The 24,127-nt window shown below is 36.4% G+C and overlaps 1 long non-coding RNA gene across 1 annotated transcript; it reads left to right on the forward strand.

The window, feature by feature from the left end:
- Positions 1-432: 432 nt before the first annotated feature.
- Positions 433-23,228, forward strand: LOC121139009. The gene is made up of 4 exons (XR_005875882.1): positions 433-501; positions 696-806; positions 21,305-21,395; positions 23,174-23,228. It is a non-coding gene; the product is annotated as an uncharacterized LOC121139009 (long non-coding RNA).
- The last annotated feature ends 899 nt before the right edge of the window (positions 23,229-24,127 follow it).

Genomic DNA, 24,127 nt, shown 5'->3' on the forward strand with positions numbered 1-24,127 from the left:
CTATGAAAACCAAACTATAATTTATTTTACAAAGCCTTTAATACACTGTTGTTTTATGATGACTGTCTAAGGTTAAACAAAACAGGCATGGGAGATGCATGATTAACGCGCATTAATGCAGACAGACTGACTTTACACTCCCAGATTCTCAATGAAAGAAGCCAGCTGCTTCATCCAAAAGGATTCCTGGAAGTGAAACAGTTTTTGATTCCTATATTGTATCTGTTTTAGGAGCATTGCGTAATTAAGAGATTGATTGTTTTTTGTCCATTTTGACTTTAGAGAATAAATGCTTCCAAGGAGATGCTATAATACCAGAAATCATATTTGAAGGACAGATGACTCTGTCACCTGAAGAGGGCTCATTATTTAGTCAGGAAGAATTGCTATTATGGATGTAATGTACATTGGTGATCCTTTCTTATATATTACAGATGATTAGATTTCAGCCCAGCGTTCTTCCACCGCCTGAGGAAGAGAGGGAATCAGGACTTTGCCTGGGTAATTCAGTATGACCTTTTCTCTGATGGAATTGGCAGAAAAATTGGTTCAATTTTTACCCCCTCTTCAGTCAGGAAACTGCAGTTGAAGTTAGAATAATGCTTTCGTGACTAGTTGTAGACGCACAGGAGCAACTGTGTCCTCTCCATGTTGACAATAGTCACTGAAAGCCTTCCTTTCTTTTATGTTTGCAGAACTTCAACTGATGATTCACTAAAATATTGAATATCTGCTAATAAAACAGTGAAAAATTATTGGAGAAGAGGGAAAATCTCAATCGTAAAAGCCTAAGGAAAGAATTAAAGGTATCTAAATGCAAAGATTCTCATTATGCTGCCAGAAGCTACCAGTGTTAACATCTTTGGTCTAATTCCTAGATTTATTACAGTGTGCATTCATATAAAAATATCCACATGGTTGTATATAGTTCATATTTCATATATACAAGTGGTTATATGTTTCAAATAACCATGAATCTATTTATATTTTCAGAGTAAAAGTAAAATGTTAAAAATCATCTATCGTTATACATTTCATTTTACTATTTTGTTATCTCATCAGTATATTCTGCCACCTGACTATGGTAATAATTGATAAGTTATCGTGTATAAATGTGTATTTTTGACCCCTTAGTCCTTTGACATTTTATGGGGGAATTACTAGTTCAGAGAGGTTCACTAAGCTTTTGGACTTGGAGCTCTTGGTCTAGCTCAACAATGAGATGTAGAACTTTGACATAGTCCTAAGCAAAATCATCTGATTTTGAGAAACCAGAAAGAATACTATGATGCACATGCAACATGTTTTAGTGAACTCTGTATACCCAGGCATCTGGTACTAAAGTCATTATTCAAAAATTCTATATGAGAAAGAGTTCTGAGAATAACAGATATTACTGTTATCATGCTCAACTGTTGAGACAGTTGATATGCAATCGTTCTTCAAATGAATCAAGAAATGAAACTCAATGGGTCTTCAAAATTCTGATTTTCAGATTTGCCTTAAATATTGGGTCAGACACAGTTTAGTGTTTAATACCTGGGGAATTATCATAAGCAAAACCATCCAATAAAGGAATCTACTCTGTGATTTATGTTGAAGGAAAGTTTAAAGGAGCAATAGACAATAATCAGTGAGCTTTTCATATTACAAGTGGCTGTATCTTCAAAGAAATATCATTTTGTATTTTACAAACAAACTTCAAACTATCAGGCTGCATGCCACATATGAGATTGCACAGCAACACACTGATGTGGGATCATTCTTTCTATTTTCTTATATCAGTGTCAATTCCTTCTGATCTTAATACATCTTTTTTTCTACTCAACATTCCTCATGCCACCCAGAGCTGTCACTCACAGAATATTCTAAATCACATCTTTCCTTACTCATGCTTTCCACCTCAAGTCATAATTCTGATCAGTAGTTCCACTTCATCTTTTACTAATCGTTGCAGGCATAATCTTTACAGTGTATTTTCCTTGTACCAGAGGTTTTGCTGTCTATATGCGTTAGTCACTGCACTGGGCCTTCTTGTTCACTCTTTGCTTCGTTCTTGATTAGAACTCACTATGGTTTTTGTAATTGTCAAACCTGAAACATCTGTTGCTTTTATTTTAAGCAGCAGACTAATCACGTTTTCAGTCTCAAATCAAAATAAACTATTTTAAACTTTGTTTCACCATTTCTGTCCTTCAAAGACTCTTAAATTATTTTAAAATAATGGTGAGAGTAAGCATATTGATAGGATTTTTACCATCTTTGGTTAAAGTGAGTATTTCATTTGATGTATTTTTTATGCTAAAAACTAAATTGTTATATACAGAGCATACAGACTTTAAAATGTTAGGAATTATCTCTCATGTTGGTAGAATCTGGGTTTCATTTCCTTACACTTTTTGTTCAATAATCATGTACTTTAAAAGTAAATATGAACCTATTTAGATTCAGTAGTACTTCACTTTCTACTGCACGCTTAGGACAGTGACTGTGTGTATTCATCTTTGAATCACTGGAACTATGCACAACACGCAGCAAATTGTCTACATTGACATCACTGGACTGCACCATTACGCTGTCTTCTCCAATGTCACTTTACTACCACAATGGCCTCATCAACCTAAGTTTATCCTTCCAGGAAACTATTTCAAAAGTTTCAAATCACAATATTCACTTAGAAGCTTCCAGGAAAAACCATTTAAATGAGCATTAGAATCTCAGACTTTTCAATAGATACCATCATGTGATTATGCAGTCCTCAAGGCTCTTTGTGAACTCTCACCTCAAAGCCCTCCCTCTGCTGTGTGCATGAATATAAACCATTATTGCACAATCCTTTTTACTTCTACTCCTCCTTTCTCTCCTGTATCATCCTATGGAAAGGTTCTTCAGAAACCAGAATAAAATTTCACAAATATTCTCTCATTGCCATCCTTCCTTTAAGAAAGACAGGGAGGGGAGTCACAGTCAAGCGAAGCTCTCTATAAAGTTGCAAGAGTCTAACTTCATCTTATTAACAAGCTCCATTGCTGAAATTTCTTTTAGGACAGTCAGCTTTTGAACCAAGAGTGAATAGAACAGGACTTCTTATGATAGAAATGTTTTTCTGTGAATTCAACCAGAGTGAGGTGGATAATATTTGGCGGAAAAGTGGCATTGATACTACTGCTAACCTGTGCTATATAGTTAGATGCACTATGGTTTTATTTTTATTGAACATTCTGACATTTTCCACATCTCTATTCTCTAGACAATAGAGTATAACAGATAGTTATGCACATTTTCAGTGCCTTATGCATTAGAAGCATCCTAGTGTTGATATATGGTGTATTTGTACTGGTATTATGCTAATACGAAAGAGCTCTGTTCACAATGAAAGATATGGAACTTCATATTAATTTTTGTACTTTCATCATTTAATATGTTTTATGCACTTATTCACCATTAACAAACAAACAAAAGCTGGGTGGTGGTGGTGGTGGTGCATGCCTTTAATCCCAGCACTGAGAAGGCAGAGGCAGGCAAATCTCTGTGAGATTGAGGCCAGCCTGGTCTACAGAGTGAGTTCCAGGACAATCAGGGCTATACATGTGTGGGGACACCAGACATTGCTCAGAAACCCACCCCTGGGAGCAGGCAGCTGCGAGATAATGTTTACTGAAAGTATGTTTACTGAAAACAATTCAGTACCATAAAGCTCCTGATAGGGCTCCGATAAGGGCTTGCTCACTGAAACACCATGACTTTGATCCCGCCTATGGCTAGCTGCTCCTCCCTACTCCCTGCTGTTGCTCCCCGATTCTGGTGCTGGATATTTAACCACCAGTCAGGAGGGTGAGAAGTCTGTGAGAGCTGTGAGAGGTGAATGAGAGCTTGGTTGGAGAATTGTGCATGTATGGATGGCAGAAGTTTTTTCTGAAGGGAAGCGTTTTTTCTTGGGGAGTTCTCCTAAGCCGACTTGGGGAGCATAAAGTTTTCTTAACGCAACCAACCGGTCCCTGTGTCATCAATCCTCGCCACATTCTTGGATACAGGCTGCTCAGCAGGTGCGACATACGTGGACAGTCTCTATCTCAAACAAAACAAAACAAAACTACAGCAAAACAAACAAATTTCATGGTAGAATTAAAACTAGAGAAATTATAAGCTTCGTATGTTTTTTTTACATCATATCTATTACCTGTACTCAGTTTTTTCTCTGGTCCAAATTAATACTATACTTAGTCCTTCTTGTTGTTCTGTTCATGGTTTACTATATCACGTGGATATATATGTATCTATGTATTTTTAGATAGATTTCGTATGTGAGAGACGGGGTGTTATTGTTTCTTCCTTTCTGATTCTGTGTGACCTTGACTAATACTATATAATTTGCTTCATTCCATTTTCCTGCAAAGTTTTTAAACTCATTAATTTAGAGATTAATAAAACTCAATACACACACATAAATATGTATAAAATGTTCATCATCCTTTTATCTGTTGACAAACAACTAGGTTGATTCCAATTCATTTCTGTAGTGAATATGCATGGGGATGCAAATATCTCTATTGTAGGATAGGCAGTAGTTCTGTGGATATACTTCCAAGAAAGAAATAGCAAGTGCATAATATAGTGTTCTTTATGATTTATGAGAAATATCCAAACTTATGTGTATAATAACTATATTAATTTTCACCCCACAAATAGTAAATAAGGGTTCTTTTTTGTCCCTGCCATCTCTGACATTTGTTGATGGTAGTCATTCTGAGTAGGGTGAGGTGATATCTCAAAGAACTTTTAATTTGCATCCATTAATAGTAAAGGATATTTTATAAATTAAAAATATCAGCAAATACTCAGGATAGCCAAGCAATCCTGTACAACAAAGGAACCTCTGAGGCATCACTTCAAACTCTCTTGTAGAGCTACAGTAATATAACTAGCTTGGTATTGGCATAAAAGCAGACACATGGATAAATGGAATTTAATTGAAGAACTCTAGTGAGTGGATGAGGGAAAGGAGAAAGGGAGAGAGGAGGAACTGAGGTTAGTATATAAAGTGAAAAATAATTTTAAAACTAAAAATAAAAGAAATTCAAGTAAATTATTATTGGCCAAATTTTGTTTTTCTCTTAAATTGATATTATTTGTCCATTTGTTCATTGGCAGCTTTATTTCCTTGGTATTTAAATTCTTCAATACATTATAAATGTGTAATGTCCACTCCTTGTGTGAAGTACAGCCAGTAAATTTTCTCCAGTTCTGTTGGATGTCTGTTAACTCTATGACTATTTCTTTTCATCTACAGAAACCCTATTTTAATATAGTTCCTTCTATCTATTGATCTTAGGGAAAGTTCCTGTGTTGTTGACATTATATTAAAATATTCTCTCTACCCCAATATCTAGAAAGTTATTCTCTATGATTTCTTCTAAAAGTTTCATGTTTCAGGTTTTGAATTAAGGTGTGATCCAATTAAAATTGATCTTTGTATAAGGTAAAGAAAAATCTAATTTCATTTCCTTCAAATGCAAATCCAGTTTTTTTCATGATTCTTTGTTGAAAAGGCTTTTTGACCAAAATATGTTATTGCTTCCTTTGCCAAAAATTAACGGAGTATAGCTCAGTATTTTATATCTTGTTCCTCTATTCTATTACATTTGTTTTCCTGTCTATAGTATTCCAATGTTGGCCAGCCTATTACACTATATTTCTATAGTATAATTGAAGTCACACCTCAGTATTGTTTTCACACACTAGAATTGTTACTTGTGGTATCTTGTGGTTCCAAACAATTTCTTTTGGTGTTTTATGTGATCCTGTGAAATATGATATGTTTGCTTTTATAGGTATTGCACAAATTCTATAAAATCATTTTTATAGTATAGACAGTTTCACAATATTAATTCTGCCTACATAATTTCTGCTGTCTTTCTTGTTATCTTAAAAGTTTCATCATAAAGTCTTTCACTTGTTTGTTTAAATATATCCTAAATATTTATTTATATTATTTTTGAATGACATATTGTTCTTAAACATAGTATTTACTCAGTTACAAATGGGTATTATCTGTAAAGTAAGGATAATCATGCTGTTGTCCTCAGACTGAGAGAGACTAGGAGAGCTCACTGGGTTCACATAGATATCCCTGGGAAGGGGAAATGGATTAGATTTTGTTGTTGGACTGAGAGAGGGTGGGGATGGTAACAGGAAGATTCATGTAGGCAAGGGAAATATGGAGAGGGATACTATCAGAAGAGACAACTGGAATCTAGAGACTTTGGAGGGTAGATGTGAAAACTTACTGCAGGTAAGACTCTCTGGAATCTAAGAGTGTGACCTTAGTGAGGAATCTTAGTAATGAGGGATATAGAGCTTATACCAGTCATCTTCTGCAAACCAGGCAAAACATCCAGGGCTGGGACTGGGTCACCAAACTAGCTGAAATCAAAGTCTGGATAGTCAAAATTCTAGGATGGAATCAAGAATAACTGGTGAAAAACAACACCACCAACAAAAGCCAAACCACAACAAACCTAACAAACCAAACTTACAAACAAACATATGAAAAAAAGGTCAATGATTCCTAATGTTATTCTGCTATGCTCATAGATTGGTGCCCAGACCAATCCATATCAGAAAACTTTCATTTGGCAACTGATTGGAGCAGATGTAGCAGTACTCAGTATTCAAAACATGCATAGAACATCAAAAATTTTAAGGCAAATAGATAGAACTAGATCCCTATATGTCTGTTAAGTCTAGTTCACCCATGTTATATTTTAGTTGTGAAATTACTTGATTTTATTTGGAAGTGGTATCTAAAATTGATGATGGAGAATTGAAGCCACCACTATTATTTTATCAGGACCCATGTGATTTTCTATGTCTTTTAGTGTTTATCTTTTGAAATTAGGAGCCCAATATTTGCTTTGTTGCTACATGTTCTTGATGAAGTGCTCATATATATATATATATATATATTGCCCCTGTTAGTCTTGTTTTGAAGTGATTTACAAACAGCCCAGAATTCTTATTGCACACATATGACTACAGTTTCAGTAAATAGAGTATTACAAATAACAATAGAATTTTTTAAATGTAAAAGTCCATGTTACACTTCATAGTTTACAATTTTAAAATGTTTTTCAAGGTGAAAGTAGAAAAACATTTACTTGAAATCATAAATTGCAGAAACCTGAAAATTCTCTGACCTACATATATTTACATGAATTGTGATATATCATCCTTTGATATTTGATTTTATTTAATATTCATTTAGTAGAACCCTCTAACCTTTCCAATAAACACTTTATTACAAAAGTATGAATACGTTGTTTCCCACAAGGTTTTGATTACTGCACTCTTCTGTCACAGTGTGAAATATGTGACCTCTTTAAAAGTGTCCCATCATAGATCCCAATGTCTTTCAGGCTTGGGCCATACTCTATATCTTCATTTCATCATTCCCCATTCTCACTACTCCACTTTGTAAGTACTGTCTTCAAAATCCCCACCAAAATTCTGTTTGCAACTTCCCAATTACTTAGATAATAATAAGACATAATTGTTTCGGGTTAATATTCATTTTCATCTGAGCCATAAATTATTTTCTTCTACTTAGTTGAAGGTCACTTGAGACTTATGAGTAATGACAGGAGTCTGTTTTCATTCATTATTTAAGATTTTATTCCTTTATTTGACAATATTAAATTTAAGACAATCTCAACATTATTGACATCTTTTTTTCACAAGATGATATAGTGGTGGATTCTGTAGAGGATGTTAAAGAATGAACAAAACATACTTTGTCTCAATGATGCCTAATGAGGATGAATGGATATAAATTGTAATTTGCAAAGACAAAAGGGATTTGTTCTGGGAGCTACACAAATGCAGATAAAAAAGTACTTAACTCCTTCAAATGTCATGAGTAATTTCACTGAAATCAGACTCCTTAGATCTTGTTGGTTTCTTGGTATCTATTAGGTCATTTTTCTGTGAAGAACTGGAAGTTAATAAGCAAAGAATTTTCCATCATTTCCTAAAGTTTTTTTCTATATTTGTCAATGAAATTCCTACATCTGTTCATTTCTCTTTAAATTATAATAATTCAGAGAATGTTATTATAAAATATTTTATAATGACAGTCTTTTGAAATGCATGCTCAATTTGCAAATAATAAAGTTAATATCACATTAATAGGAAAAAAGTACACTTGCCTTTGTTTAAAATAATTAGTCAGAGACTACTTGAAGTTCTTGCTAGAGCAATAAGACAACTAAAGGAGATCAAGGGAAGGCAAATTGGAAAGGAAGAAGTCCAAGTATCATTATCCACAGATGATATGATAGTGTGTATAAGTAACCCCAAAAATTGTACCAGGAAACTCCCTAAAAATCTTTAGTGAAGTGGTCTGAATAAAAGATTGACTCAAAAACAAACAAACAAATGAACAAACAAACCAAAATTAGTATGTTTCCAATATACAAATGATAAATTGAGAAAGAAATCAGGGACATGACATCGTTCACCACTGTCATAAGTAATACAAAATATCTTAGTGTATCTGTAACCAAACAAGGTAAAGACTTGTATGACAAGAATGCCAAGTCGTTGACAAAGAAACTAGAGAAGTTAGAAAGAACTCCCATTCTCATGAATCAGAAGGATTAACATAGTAAAAATTAACAAAAGCAATCTACAAATTTAAAACAATCCCCCATTAAAATCCTGACACAATTACTTATGGACCTTGAAAGAACAATACTCAATTTCATACAGAAAAACAAGAAACACAGGATAGCTAAAATAATCCAGTACAATAAATGAACTTTGGGAGGAATCACCATTTAGTATTAAGAGTTCTACTACAGGGGTGTATTAACACAGACCACATGGTACCAGCATAAAAACAGACAGGTGGATAAATGGAATTGATTAAAAGACACAAATGTAAATCTACCCACTTATGGACACCTTATTTTCCACAAGGAATTATACAATGTCAAAAAGAAAGCAACTTCAACAAATAGTGCTGGTCTAACTGGATGTCTTCATGTAGAATAATGCAAATAGGTTAATATCTACCACCCTGAAAAAAATTCACTTCAAAACAGTTGAAATACCTCAACATAAATCTAGATAAATAAACCTGATGGAAAAAAATTGGAAGTAATCTTGAACACATTTGCACAGGATTCAACTTCCTGAACAAAGCATCAATATTACAGGCACTAAGAGCAACAATTAATAAACAGTACCTCATAAAACTGACAACTTTCTGCAAGGCAAAGGACACCATCAACAGGACAAAGAAGCAGCCTACAGAATGGGAAAAGATTTTCAACAACACACATCTGACCGAGGGCTGATTTCTAAAGTATATAAAGAATTCAAGAAACTAAACATCAACAAACCAACTAATGCAATTAAAAGTGCAGATCTACATAGAGAATTCTTATCCAAGGAATCTCAAATGTCTGAGAATCACTTAAAAGTTCAACATCCTTTGCCATCAGGAAAATGCAAATCAAATAACACTGAGATTCCATAATATATCTGTCAGAATGGCTAAGATAAAAACACAAGTGACAGTTTATGTGAAAAAGGATTTGAAGGGAAGGAAACACTCATCCATCACTAGTGTGAGTGCAAAACAGTTTGTTATGGCGCAAAAATAGACAGGTAGAATAATGGAATCAAATAGAAAACCCTGATATTAACCCATACACATATGAACACTTGGTTTTTGACAAAGAAGCTAAAGTTTTACTAGGAAAAATAAGAAGGCATCTTCAACTAATGGTGCTGGCATAACTGGATGCTGGCATGTAGAAGACTGCAGATAGATCCATGTCTATTGCCATGTACAAAATTTTAGTCCAAATGAACTAAAGACCTCAACATAAATCCAGCCACACTGAACCTATTAGAAGAGAAAGTGGGAGGCACCCTTGAATGAATTGGTACAGGATCCTGCTTCCTAAGTATAAGACCAGTAGCACAGACACTGAGATTGACAATTAATAAATGGGACCCGCTGAAGCTGCAAAGCTTCTGCAAGGCAAAGGACACAGTCAACAAGACAAAAAGGAAGCCCACAGAATGGGAAAAGATATTCACTAATCCCACATCTGACAGAGGGCTGATCTTCAAAATCTAAATAGAGCTCAAGAAGCAAGTCTCCAAAGCACCAAAGGATCCAATTAAAAAGTGGGCTACAGAACTAAATAGAGAATTCTCAATAGGGGAGTCTCAAATGGCTGAGAGTCACTTAAGAAAGTGCTCAACATCCTTAACCATCCGGGAAATGCAAATCAAAACAACTCTGAGATACCATCTTACTCCTGTCAAAATAGCTAAAATCAAAAACACCAAGGACAATTTATGCTGGAGAGGTTGCGGTGAAAGAAGAACACTCCTCCACTGATGGTGGGAGGGGCAATTTGTACAGCCACTTTGGAAATTAGTATGGAGATTCCTCATAAAAATGGGAATCAGTCTACCACAAGAACCAGCAATTCCACTGTTAGGCATATACCCAAAAGATGCACATTCATACTATAAGGACATCTGATCCACTTTGCTTATAGCAGCATTATTTGTAATAGCCAGAACCTGAAAACAAACTAGATGCCCCTCAACTGAAGAGTTGATAGAGAAAATGTGGTACATTTACACAATGGAGTACTAGTCAGCAGAAAAAAACAATGGAATCTTGAAATTTACAGGCAAATGGATGGCACTAGAAGAAACCATACTGAGTGAGGTAACCCAGTCCCAAAAACACAAACATGGTATGTACTCACTCATATTGGATTTTAGACATGAATCAGAGGAGTGCCGGTCTACAATCCCAGTGCTAGCGAGGCAGGGAAACAGTAAGGACCCTAAGAGAGATATACATGGTACCCAAGAAAAGGTGGAAAGAGGCAAGATCTCCTGAGCAGATTGGGAGCACAGGGTAGGGGAGGGTAAAGGGAGCCAGACAAAGAGAGGGAGACAAGAGGAAGGGAGAGGAGTACATGGGGGAGCAGGAAATTTAAGTTGGGGAAGGAATAGAGAGCATGTTGAGAGATACCATAATAGAGGGAGCCATTTTAGGTTTGAGGCGAGATCTGGCAGTAGTGAGAACTCCAGAGATCTACAAGGATGACACCAACTGGCAAACTAAGCAGTATTGGAGAGACTACTTTAAATGCCCTTCCTTAATAATGATTTTGACGACTATCTTACATACCATCCTAGAACCTCCATCCAGTGACAGACAGAAGCAGAGCCAGACACCCACAGCAAAACACTGAACTGAACTTCTGGAACCCAGTGACAGAGAGGGAAGAGTGATGAGCAAAGGGGTCAAGACTGGGCTTGTTAATCCCAGAGAAACAGCTGACCTAAACAAGGGGGAGATCTTGGACCCCAGACTAATGGCTAAGAAGCCAGCATGGGACTGATACAGAACCACTGAATGTGGGTGTCAGTGAGGAGACTCAGGCAATCTATGGGGTTTTTGGGTAGTAAATCAGTATTTATCCCTGGCACAGAAATGGGCTTTGGGGAGCCATCCCACAATGAGGGATGCTTTCACAATCTGGACACTTTGGGGGAGCAATGACAGACTCTAGAGATCCCCCATGGGGGGCCTTACCCTCCCTGGGGAATGGAGTGGGGATTGGGTGGGGGCTGGGGGAGCTGGGGGAAGGGAGTGGGTGTGGAGGGGAGGGAGACAGAGCTAGGACTGACATGGGAAGCAAGGTTGTTTCTAATTTAAATATATAATAAAAAAGTGTTAAAAAGAAATCAATGTAAAGATGCCTAGTGATACTCTGCTACTCTAACAAATTGCTAACTAGTCCAATAGTCATCAGAGAGGTTTTATTCAGAAACTGGTGGGAACATACATAGAGACCCACAGTCAAATATTAGGCCAAGCTCAGTGAATCCTAGTAAAGAGAGGGAGGAAGAATTGTAGGACCCAGATCGGGCTCAAAGACATCACAAGAAAATGCACAGATCAACTACCTGGGCTCAAAGAGGTTCACAGAGACTGAACCAACAACAAAGGAGCCTGCACAGGATTAATCTTGTCCCAGTGCTTATATGTGATAGCTGTGTAGCATAGTCTTTTTGTGGGAATACTAACAGTGGGATCCAGTGCCGTCCCTGTTTCTTTTTCTGGCTTTTGGAAGCTTCTCCTTATTCCTGGATTGCCTTCTCTGCCTTAATACAAGGGGAGGTCTTACTGATACTTGATACTCCATGCTTTGTTGATATCCATCTGAATAGAAATGGGAGGAGAAGTGAATGGGGGGAGGAGGAGAGATGGATGTGTGATGGGCTGTGAGAAGAGGAGAGAGGGAAAACTGGGGTTGGGATATAAAACAAATAAATGAATTAAAAAATTAGTCAAAGGTAAAAGATAAATAGATTATATTTGAGGTTAACATAATTTTGTGGTTTCAGTACTATTTCTTGTTTTGGTCTATTTTGCAATAATATTAAAACCTTTGCTTTGTCAGTGTTATCATAGACTCCAATTTGTTGAAATTTGCTCTTTAGCAATAAATTCTGACTGCATCTGGATTCTTAATGACAAGCAAGAAGGTCCACTTCTAATCTGGATCTTCGTGAGAGAAAGAGATTTGTTCAGTTCAGATCTTTTGAGCTGGGAAAACGCATCTCTAATTTAAGCCACACCTTCTAATGGAAGCCAATATCTGGATACAGAAGGATATTTTTGCTCTCTGCCTGCTGGCTTTCACCTTGGTTTCATGTCCATTTCTTCATTTTCTTCACTGGCATTGGAACCTATTTCTTGAGGATTATAGCATTTCCTGAAAACCAGAAGAGGTATCCAGTCTTGTGTACTGACCAATTACTACAACTACTGGATTCCTGGACTTTCAATTCATGGCCATCCATTGTTGGATTATTTAGACCATAGACAGTAAGTCATTCTAATTAATCTCATTAAAATCTCTCATAAAAATTTTCTGTTGCTACTTCACAACTGTAATTTTGCTACTGTCATGAATTGTATTATCAATATTTGATATACAGGATGTGTGACTCTTATGAAAGGGTTATTCAACCACAAAGGAGCCCCAACCCAGAGTTTGAGAACTGCTACTCTAGAACTAGTACAGCATATAAATATTTTGAGCTATAAAACTTTATCACTCTTTTCCGACACCCAAAATCCCACATAGCATTCTCTGAGTGATAGTTGCACTCATCACTATTAATATCATGTGGATCCAATGTTAGCAGTAGATAACATGATTATTCATTAACACTTTTGAAGGATAACCAAGAAAAATGAAAAAATATTAAAAATTGTTTGAATTTTGGTACATTTCCTTAAATGCTTTAATTCTTTAAAAGCTTTAACTGCTTCATTTTTAGAGCAATGCTGTAAGGCTTGAAATCCATTCACACACACACACACACACACACACACAAACACACACATACTGGTTGCTAATATCCCTGCTTTTCTTGATTTTCTCATATTGTGAAGGAAAATAATATACAAGTAGTCACAGATATTTTCCCCAACTTCAGCTTTGATAGTGGAATTATATCACTTTATTTTTCCATCTTAATTCTCTGGAAAGAAGAGATTAGTTATACTCATTAAAGCCAGAGAGTTTATGACTTCACATAATTATGCCATGAGTCACTTGATAACCAATGGTCAACAAATATTTACCTAATCTGTATTAATGGTAGGTATACTGCCACTTAAAATGACTTTAGAATCCAACAGCCTGAACATGAGTTGGAGAGTGAGAGAGTCAAGATATATAGCACTTTTCTGAAAACAGCCAGGGACATCTCCTATTTTAAAGACTTCATGGTTTCTGGTACTATCATGAGGCAAAGAATTTGAAACCTGTTTAAACTGAAAATGAACACAGGCAGAATGAATATGGCAAACCTAGAAGATGCCAAATTCTGTGATAATGAAAGTTTTCAACCTTCAGTGTCAGAGAAGGGAGAGTAGTCTTGCCTGTGAGACCCTACACTTTAGCATCAGCTCCATCTTTTCACATATTTCTCATAGAATGGCCTTCGACTACTTTGGGTCTTTGGAGCCTGAAATTGATTTTTACAAATGCTTCCTTAAACCTCTGTAGTCACTGTCCAAAATTTCAATCTTGCCTCCCTAATTACCTAGGAAAAACTCTATGTAAACATTCAAATTTCAAATCAGTTAACACCTGTATTTATGAATATGCTTGATCAAAAACATAGATGAATATCCTGAAGAGCTGAATCTGAACCAGTGTTCCATGGAGAAGTCAGGTGTAATTCCTTTATACGTTACTTGACCTTTTTCCTTACCTGCTCTTAATATTCTTTCTTTATTCTATATATTTGGGGTCTTTATTATTATGTGGCGAAGGGACTTTTTTTTGGTCCATTCTATTTTGTGTTCTGTAAGCTTCTATGTTAAATTTTTATTTTATTATTTTAATTTTAAATAGCTTGCTTCACATGTCAATCCCAGGTCCCTCTCTCTCCCCTCCTCCCACACCCCTCCACCATGTCCCCCAGGCTCCCACCCTATTGCCACTTCCTTGCACATAGGGGATATTTAGAGTCTGTTATTTCACTAAGGGCAGGGTCCATGCACTCCCCTAAGAATCCATCTGAGAAAGCATCCCTCTTTGTGTTATGGACACACAAAGTCCGTTTGTATGCCAGGGATAAACACTGATCTACTTCCCAGGGCCCCATAGGTTGCCCAGGCCTCCTCACTGACTCTCACACTCAGAAGGGATGGATCAGTCCCATGCTGGCCTCCCAGCTCTCGGTCTGGTGTCCAAGAGCTCTCCCTTGTTCAGATCTGTAAGCTTCTTGTACCTTCAATGGCACATCTTTCTTTAGATTAGGGAAGTTTTCTCCTATAATTTTGTTGAATATATTTTCTGCCCCTTTGAGGTGGGTTTCTTCACCTTCTTCTATACCTATTATTCTTAGGTTTGGTCTTTTCATGGTGTTCCATATTTCCTGCATGTTTTGTGTTAGGGATTTTTGGACTTAAGATTTTCTCTGGTTGACGAATCTAATTCTCCTAGTGTATCATTAACACCTGAGATTCTCTCTTCCATCTCTTGTATTCTGCTGGTTATGCTTGCATCTGTAGTACCTGACCGTTTGCCCAGCTTTTCTATTTGCAGCCTTCCTTCAGATTGTGTTTTGTTTTTGTCTCTATTTCAGTTTTCAGTCCTTGCATCGTTTGAATTGTTTCTTGCAATTTTTTGTTTGTCTTTTCATCCATTTGTTTCATTTTTTTGGTTGTTTTTTCTTCCCTTTCTTGCATTTTTTGGTTGTTTTTTCCATTTCTTGCATTTTTTGGTTTGTTCTTCCATTTTTTGCATTTTTTTGGTTTGCTTTTCCTTCCATTTCTTGCATTTTTTGGTTTGCTTTTTCTTCCATTTCTTTGAGAGATTTTCCTATATCCTCTTTTAGGGCCTCTATCATTTTCCTGAAGTTGTTTATAAGGTCATTTTCTTCTACTTCATTTTCATTGGTATTTTGGAGTTTTGCTGGTATGCAGTCTTTAGAATCTGGTGGTGTAATATTTGTTTTTCTGTTGCTGAGTGTGTTTTTGTATTGTCTCTTTCCCATCCCTTCATCGAGTGGGTGCAGAAAGAGCCTCTTACTGGTCTGGTGGTTAGGGGACCAGAGTTCCCTTTCAGTGTGTGCAAGCAAGTCTAATACTCTGTTAGTCCTCCTCTTCCTGGTCCTAGTCCTGGTCCGGTGGGTGGAAAAGAAGATCGGGAATCTGGGGTAGGGAATCTGGGGTGTGTATGCGCCCACCTGGGGCGGGGGGAGACTCAGTGGCAGTCTCCAGGCACTGGAGCACAGGCCCAGAAACAGATCCTGAATTGCCTGGCTTGTGAGTGGAAAAGGAGACAGGGAAACTGGGGAGCATAGGCTCACTGGCTGTCTGCAGGCACTGGTATCCTATTCCCTTGGTGGAAGAGAAGACCAGGAGTCTGGGGTGTGTGGCTCCCGCCGGGAGTGGAGGCTCTCTCGTGTGGCATGGGAATTTTAAGGAGGAATAAATCAAAACTTTAGAAATAAAAATGAAAATGCTAAGAAAAGAACAGTGACTGGAAACTATAACTAAGTAAAAATTTCTGTGGGAACTGGGGTCCATGGGGGGTGTCTGAATAGCTTTGTGGCATATGCTTGGTACATAGCCACATGTTGGATAGAGCCTACGATACAAAATATCAGGAAAACCTAAAGGTTCTTAAATGAGTATTTTTTTATAAGAAAATCTAATACAGCTTCATCTCTCTACATGAAATCAACTTTTTCGAGTTCAAGTCCACATGTGCAATGCCTTCTTTAGATGATTTCTTTATTTTGATAACAGCAGGACGTTAAACAAATTTTGGAGAAAAATACCCTGTAGAATTTTCCTCGAATATGATTCCTCAATATTTCTGATCTCAATAAAACAGCATTCCACTTTCCACTTATGCAGGGTTATTTATCTATTTTGTATCCCCAGGTACATGCCTGGTTTAATTCTATACTTAATATAAAATCCCATAGAGCAGAATAAAGAAAAATGCCTTACCTGATGAATATAAATAAAATTACATCCTGACATACCTTCAATTAATTTTTTAAAAATTATTTATTTTTATTTTCCTTCAGGAGTATTTTTCCTTCATTCATTCATGTGTATTGTGTGAGTGCCTGGTGCCCGTGGACATCAGAAGATATCACTGAATCCCTGGAATTGGAATTAAGAATTGTTTTCAGTGCTTGATAATAGGTGCTTAGTTCAGAACTGTGATCCTCTGCAAAAGCAGCAAGGTCTCTGAACCGTTGAGACATCACTCTCATGCCATTCACCTCAATTCTTAACTATACTTTTCTCCATTAAGCTAAACTAACGACGTTCCCAAATCCAAATCTCTCTCTCTCTCTCTCATTCTTCTTTTTTGGGGGGATGAGTTTCAAGAAAGGGTTTCTCTGTGAAATAATCCTGGGGTCCTTGTTGTCCTTGAACTCACTCTGTAGACCAGGCTGGCCTTGAACTCACAGAGATCCACCTGCCTCTACCTTCCAAATGCTACCATTAAAGGTGTGTACCACCACTGCCCAGCAGTCATTCTTCCTAAGTAATGCATACTCTTTATGAGACCTTATTATTTTCACTCCTATAGCAGCAGCAGCTATAAAACTGTTCAAATGCTTATTGAGACTGGTCAACTACTTGTTAAATTAATTATTTTGACTGAAATAAAGTAGTGGAAACAAAGTATTGGACCAATTTGAAACAAAAAACCTACAGGATTGGGTGTTGATAAATATTGACAGACCACAATAATTACCTTTATTTTCTTCACTAAACTGGCAATATTTTGTTATTTTGTAATCATTTTTGGTAATTTCTTTAGGGACATACTGTCATATGACCTAACTGTCCTTGAACTCTCTGTGTAGCTAAGGATGAACTCAAGGTCAATCCCCGTGCATTCACCTCCAGAGTGCTAAGATTTCAGGTGTGTGTTGCCATTCCCAGTTTCAGTGTTACTGGTGACAGAACTCAGGTCTTTGTGCCAGCTAGGCAAACACTATCCTTTGAGTAAAACCTCAGTCCTTACTAATATTTACACACAATTCTAAAGTTTCCCTAATGCATAATCTAGCAACAGTCGATATTTAATTAATGACTAAAGCAGCACATTCACAACTTTAATAAATTGAACAAAATAGCTTATCTTAAGTATTTTAACACTTTTGAAACTAAGTTACTGAAATATTAACTTTACTGAAAGTATGGCTGGACTACACTCATAAAATCTCACCAACATAACCACCCCTATATGAGCTGAACAAGAACTATACTAATGGACATGTCAAAGTAGATGGGGAAAAACCCATGAGGCCTTTATCAATTGAAAGAACTACAGACAACTGAGGAAATCTGTTTGCAGGAGATAATTGGTTATACAGTATCAGATCATCAGCTCTGAAAACCTACATACAAGTATCACTGTAAAGACTAATCAAATTATATTTTAGAATACATATAGATATATGCATATACAAATAGGCATATGCCTATCTATATATACTCATGCATATAACAGCGAAAGAACAGGTCATGAATTTGAAAGAGAGTAGGGAGGGGTTTGGAGGGTTTAGAGGGATTAGAATGAGGAAAAAGATGGAAGTATGGTAGGATGGGTATCTACATGATGTTCTTTTTAACAGACATCCTTATTTTTTTATATTTTGGTTTTTTGAGACAGGGTTTATCTGTAGCTTTGAAGCCTGTGTGTGTGTGTGTGTGTGTGTGTGTGTGTGTGTGTGTGTGTGTGTGTGTATGTATGTATGTATGTTTGGGTGCATTCTTGTGTATACAGGGATATAGAAGTCTGAAATCAACCTCAGGCATTGAGTTTTAAGCTCCATCTACCTTGTATTTTTGACAAGGTCTGTCACAGGAATCTGGGTCTTACCAATTAGACTTTAATGCATGGCCAGTGAGTCCAAGGGTTCTGTCTATCCCTCCTGTTATAGCACTGGTATATTCAATGCACATCACCATGCCAAGGTTTATATCTGGGTATACAGTGTTCTAGCTGAAATTCTCACATTAGCATGGCAAGCAATGTAATGACTGAGTTAGCCCCTACTCACCCATCCCAGTCATTTGCTCCAACTCTCTTTGTAAACCTCATTTCTGTGTTACAGTGGAAAATCTTAAACTTTTTGTTTGGTTAAGGTTCCATCATTATTAAAACCAAGTTTGTCTAATTTTCCACCTTCCACTTACTCAGATGTAGGCCTTTCCTACTAGCATAGTTAGTGTATAGAATAGACTTTTTACTTCTCAGCCTACGCCTTTACCTATCAATAGCACAGCTAAACCCTCCATCCTTCATGACACTTGATGCATGACTTGGGCTTGTCTATCATTTTCCATACCTTCTCCATTTACTTTGCTTATGCCATATCTCATATCTCTCACTGTTCTCTCAGTTCTTGAATGTCACAGTTTTTGTTTTGTTTTTCTTTATAATTTGTGGTTGTGCTTTTTGCAGTAGCTTATCTATATTTCTGCAAGTTTATTTTTGAAAAATGATTTCCATGTGGCATGGGTTTAATGGCATTCTTGAACACATCACACCCAAATATATTCCCATATGATATCTTAATTTACTTGTATCCTCCATTTCGAACAAACTCCTTTAGCTCCATCTTCATACTCACCTAGATTTTGGCTACTGTTATCAACATGTTCATTGTTGTCACCATGTCAGCTGTTCTCAGTTTAGTACACACCAACCTCCTGTACAAAGGCTAAGTATGTCATGTACTCTAAGGAGATGCACAAGGAAACTTCCTCGCTTTGATCCATTTTTTTAAACTTGGATATGCTTCCCAAAAATGTCTTAAGCAGGCATGTGCAGGACATTTCTTGAGATCTTGGGTTATATTTCCTCTTGTTTGGTTACTAAGTGAAGACCATTGATGTTTTAACAGTAGCAGAATTCAATAGGTCAATTTTCAGCTTCCTGGGCATGGGAAGGCAGTAATGGCACTGTGAGAGATGACAGATGACATCTTGATTCTAGATTTCTGATTTCTGTTCTACAGAAGCTAGGCTAGAGTTCATGCATCTTATCACTCCAAGGAATTTGTAAGCTCTTAATTCTCTGCATCAAATGTATTCATGCTTAAAATAGCTAGACTCATTTTTAATTTTCTACACTGACAGAAGTTTTAATTGGGACTGTTATTTTTACTCTTGTTCCTTGAAGTAATTTCTTTACATGGCAACCAGAAAGATCAAGTTGTCTTATGACTCTATTTAATGTCCTCCAATTATTTCCCATCTCATTTAAAATTAACTTCATATTGCTTAATATAGCTATCAAATCTACTCAGTATCAGCTTTGCAATTCCCTTTCATATTTTAAAAAATATTTACTTGTTTTATAGGTGTCAGATTGCCTGCATACATGCATTTGCTCTTCATGCAATTCTAGTGCCCACAGAGTCCAGAAGAAAGGGCCATATCTCCTGAAACTGGAGCTATACTCTGTTATGAATGGCTAGGTGTGCAGTGGGCACAAATGCAGGTCCTCGGCAAAAACATCTAGTTAACCACAGAGCAATCTGCACAGTATTTCTGATGACGTTTGTTGTCCTATACTTGATCACTTTCCCCCAGTCATTTTTTATTTGACACTTTCTAATAGTGATTTTCCCCATTGTACTTTTAATTTTCTCATCCTGAATTTCTTTGCATTCATGTCTGCCTTTATTTTCTTATGAATATTATTAACTTGTTACACACAAATGTTATCTTATAAAATAACATTTCATTTGATGAATATACATGATACATTCACTGTGTCGTGGCCACTTTCTCCTATCAGATTAAAGGTCCTATGAAGATAAGAACTTTGTCTTATTTTCCACTGAATTGAGAATGCCTGCAACATTTCCTAGCTTATAAAAATATAACAAGGTAACAAAAGAGAAAATAGTAAATAGATGTGCATCATTGGCTTTTACTAGAAAAGGGGGACAAAGAATATATATATATATATATATATAGGATGTGGACAAATTTTGATATTTTGAAAGCAATATAAAGGTTGTAGTTGGAGTACATCTGTTACACTCAGTCTACTACGTTTTCAAAATGAAATGTGCATTTGTTTTTCTCTTCCACTGGTTCAAATACACTGGATTTTCATTGCTTTGAAAGAAACTAAAGATTTCACATTTTCAGCTTACTTACTTATGAGGTATTAATATATGTCTGTTTATGATAAATGTGAGAAAAGCATTTATAAGGCAAAGGAATATTAAAATAAATATTGCTTTGTGTATTGGGAAGGTCTATTCTGAGTCTGTCATTTGTTTCTTATCCTACTTCTACTGAATGACTAACTTCTTCCGGAGCACAGCCCAATGCTGGAAGCATGCCTTGTGGGGCAAGAGTCTACTGCTCTCAGTGAAGTTATGAAGGACTTTCATGGAGCATTGTGAGAGTAAAGGCTGTAGGGTCAAGCATGAGATGACTACTTTATGTGAAAATTGAGAAACGCTGCAAGATGTAAACACATAATGAATGTACACATTAAAATATTCAGAGATAGTTATTGCTGCTGTGTGCAGGAAAGAGCATGCTGTTAAAGTATTGAGATATTACTAAAAGCAAGACCATCACAGGTCTTTGGCCTTTTTTGAACCCTAGTTTATATTTTAGGATGGCTTCAAAAGACATTAGCCTAAAAAATCTCTTTTGTTGTTTTTATTGTTATAGGTTTCAGGATTGAACAAGGATTCCTAAATACATCGTTTCTTTCTCCGTGCCTACATTTGCAGTCTGTTCAAGCTTACGAGAAAGGACATTAGTAAGAGTGATTAAAATGTTTCTTAATTTAGGAACACAAATTAAGTATTAATAATGAATTTGTGTTCCAAGTAATACAAATAGACTTCTCTTAATATCATATTTCCCTATCAAAGCTCACTTAGTTTTAAATATGAGGAAGATGTACATGCCATTAATTTAGGAATATGAGACTTTTGCTTCCGTTACTACAGGATATTACTGAATTCGGATAGGAATTATAACCACTGTCTTAATGAACTACCCAACATTGTCTGGATCAAAAATTACATAATGGCTGTTGGCTTAAGTGTTCAAATGGACAAAACTACAGCTGTATTCTGTAGATCAATTCTATAATTACATGAGTGTATTCAAGCTTGTCATGATGCCAAGCTTATGAAATCAGCTGACAAGTTTTGAAATGAAACCACTCTATATCTAACAAACTTTCCTGCAAAAACAAAGTAAGCAGGAGCAAACTTTTTGAAAGTCATGCATTTATGAGACTTTAAGAAAATAATTAGTTTGTTGTTACAGAATCACTTAGGTTAGCTAAAAATTTGATGCTTTAAATATGAATCCTCCAACACATTTGATCTTAGAAGCATTTAGATTTAGAGGGATTATTAAGTGTTGATCTTGAGAGCTTGATTATATTTCTTTTAGAAATAAAATTTGTTTTTTCTTATGTTCAATTTTGCTTTTTCCCCTTTTTATTATCTACCATGAGCTATGTCAGAGGGCAAAGGAGCTTTGCCAACATTTCTCCCCTTTTTAATTCAAAGCTAATTGTGTATTCTATAAAAGTATTGTTCCATAAAAGTGTTTTCAAATGAATATACCAAAATATGAAAGATCTTAAGCAAGGTATAGAATATTTTCATTAATCCTGTGATTTCCTTCATTTCCTATTTTAATTACTCTCGACTCTTGACAGCTATAATAACAACTTTCATCAAAGTTTTCACCGATATCAAACTGTAATAAACACAAATAATATAAATTCATTTGTGAGTAACTTTTGGGAAGTTATTCTATTTATACTTTTGAAAAACAAGACCAGCATTTTGTTAATTACTGGGTTAAGTGTCCTGGTCTACTAATACAAATGTACAGTACTGGGTATTCGTCACTCAGTGGTCAGTTTCCTGCATTTTGACCAGTTTTGGATTTCTCTATTAATCTGTATCTTCTCCAAAATGAAGTTTCTTTAATAAGGATGATAGTTTCACTTATGTCTAAAGATTCAGAGTGAGTACCCACAAATGTAGCATTTGTCTATGAGTTAGTCAGTATGTTTTCTAGTTCCACCCATTTACATTAGATATCTATGATTTTATTTTTCTTTACAGTTTAAATGAATCCAAGTGTTTATTTATGCCGTATTTCCATTATCTATTCTTAAGTTAAGGGATATTTAGATTGTTTCTGGTTCTTAGGTATTATAAGCAGAACAGCAATGAATATAAATGAACAAGTATCTGGGCACTAGGACATAGTGTCCTTTGGGCATGTGATGAGGATAATATAGAAAGGTCAAATGGTAGATCTTTAAGCTTTTGGATAATTCTCTAGACTGATATTCATAGTAGTTGCACAAGTTTTTCATCCCACAGTGAAATAATATTATGCTTTCCCCATAGCCTCACCAGTTTTTATTATCATTTTCTTCTTGATATTACCCTATCTATCTATCTCTCTATCTTTCTACCTACCTATCTGTCATCTATCTACTTATTCTTCTTTCACACTCTCCATCCAACCTCTCCCTCCAATCCTCCTCCATTGCCCTCACAGGGATATGGATCAAATACAGCGCATCGAGTTACAATAATGCAAGACACAAACCCTCATTTCAGGGTTGGATGAAACAACCCAGTTGCTTGAAAAGGATACCAAGAAGAAGAAAAGATGGTGTAATATAAAATTCCAAATTTGTTTTAACTTGTGCTTTCCTAATTACTCTGCATATTTAATACTTTTAAAAACTTTTTTAGTCTCTTTTTTTTGAGTTTTTATTTTAATTTTAAATAGTTTGTTTTACATGTCAATCCCAGTTCCCTCTCCCTCCCCTCCTCCCACACCCCCCACCATCCCCCCCCATCCTCCCACCCTATTGCCAATTCCTTCTACATAGGGGATATCTAGACTCTATCATTTCATTCAGGGTAGGGTCCAGGCACTTCCCTAAGAGTCCAGTCAGAGAGAGCAACCCACTTTGTGTTATGGACACACAATGTCTGTTAGTATTTGAGGGATAAACACTGATCCACTGCTCAGGACCCCATAGGTAGCCCAGGCCTCCTCATTGACTTTCACATTCAGGGGGTCTGGATCGGTCCCATGCTGTCCTCCCAGCTGTCAGTCTGGGGTCCAAGAGCTCTCCCCTGTTCGGATCAGCTGTCTCTGCTGGTTTTGCCAGCCTATTCTTTGCCAAGTTGCTCTTCGCTCCTCTCTCTCTCTGTCGCTGGGTTCCTTGGGTTCTGTTCAGTATTTAACTGTGGGTGTTTGCCTCTGCTTCCATCCGTCACTGGATAAAGGCTCCAGGATGGTTATAGACATCAAGTTCACTATCAGGAATGGGCATTCGAGGTGGTCTCTACACTATTGCTTAGCTTGCCAATTGGTGTCATCCCTTTAGATCACTAGAGGTCACAATGGTGCCTGATCTCTCTTCTAACCTATGATTCCCTCTTCCCCCTATCCTACCCACTTTTTTAAGGATACTTCTCAACCATTTTAGTTTCTTCT

This window comes from Mesocricetus auratus, unplaced genomic scaffold (assembly GCF_017639785.1).
Source record: "Mesocricetus auratus isolate SY011 unplaced genomic scaffold, BCM_Maur_2.0 Super-Scaffold_6730, whole genome shotgun sequence".
NCBI classification, from domain to species: domain Eukaryota; kingdom Metazoa; phylum Chordata; class Mammalia; order Rodentia; family Cricetidae; genus Mesocricetus; species Mesocricetus auratus.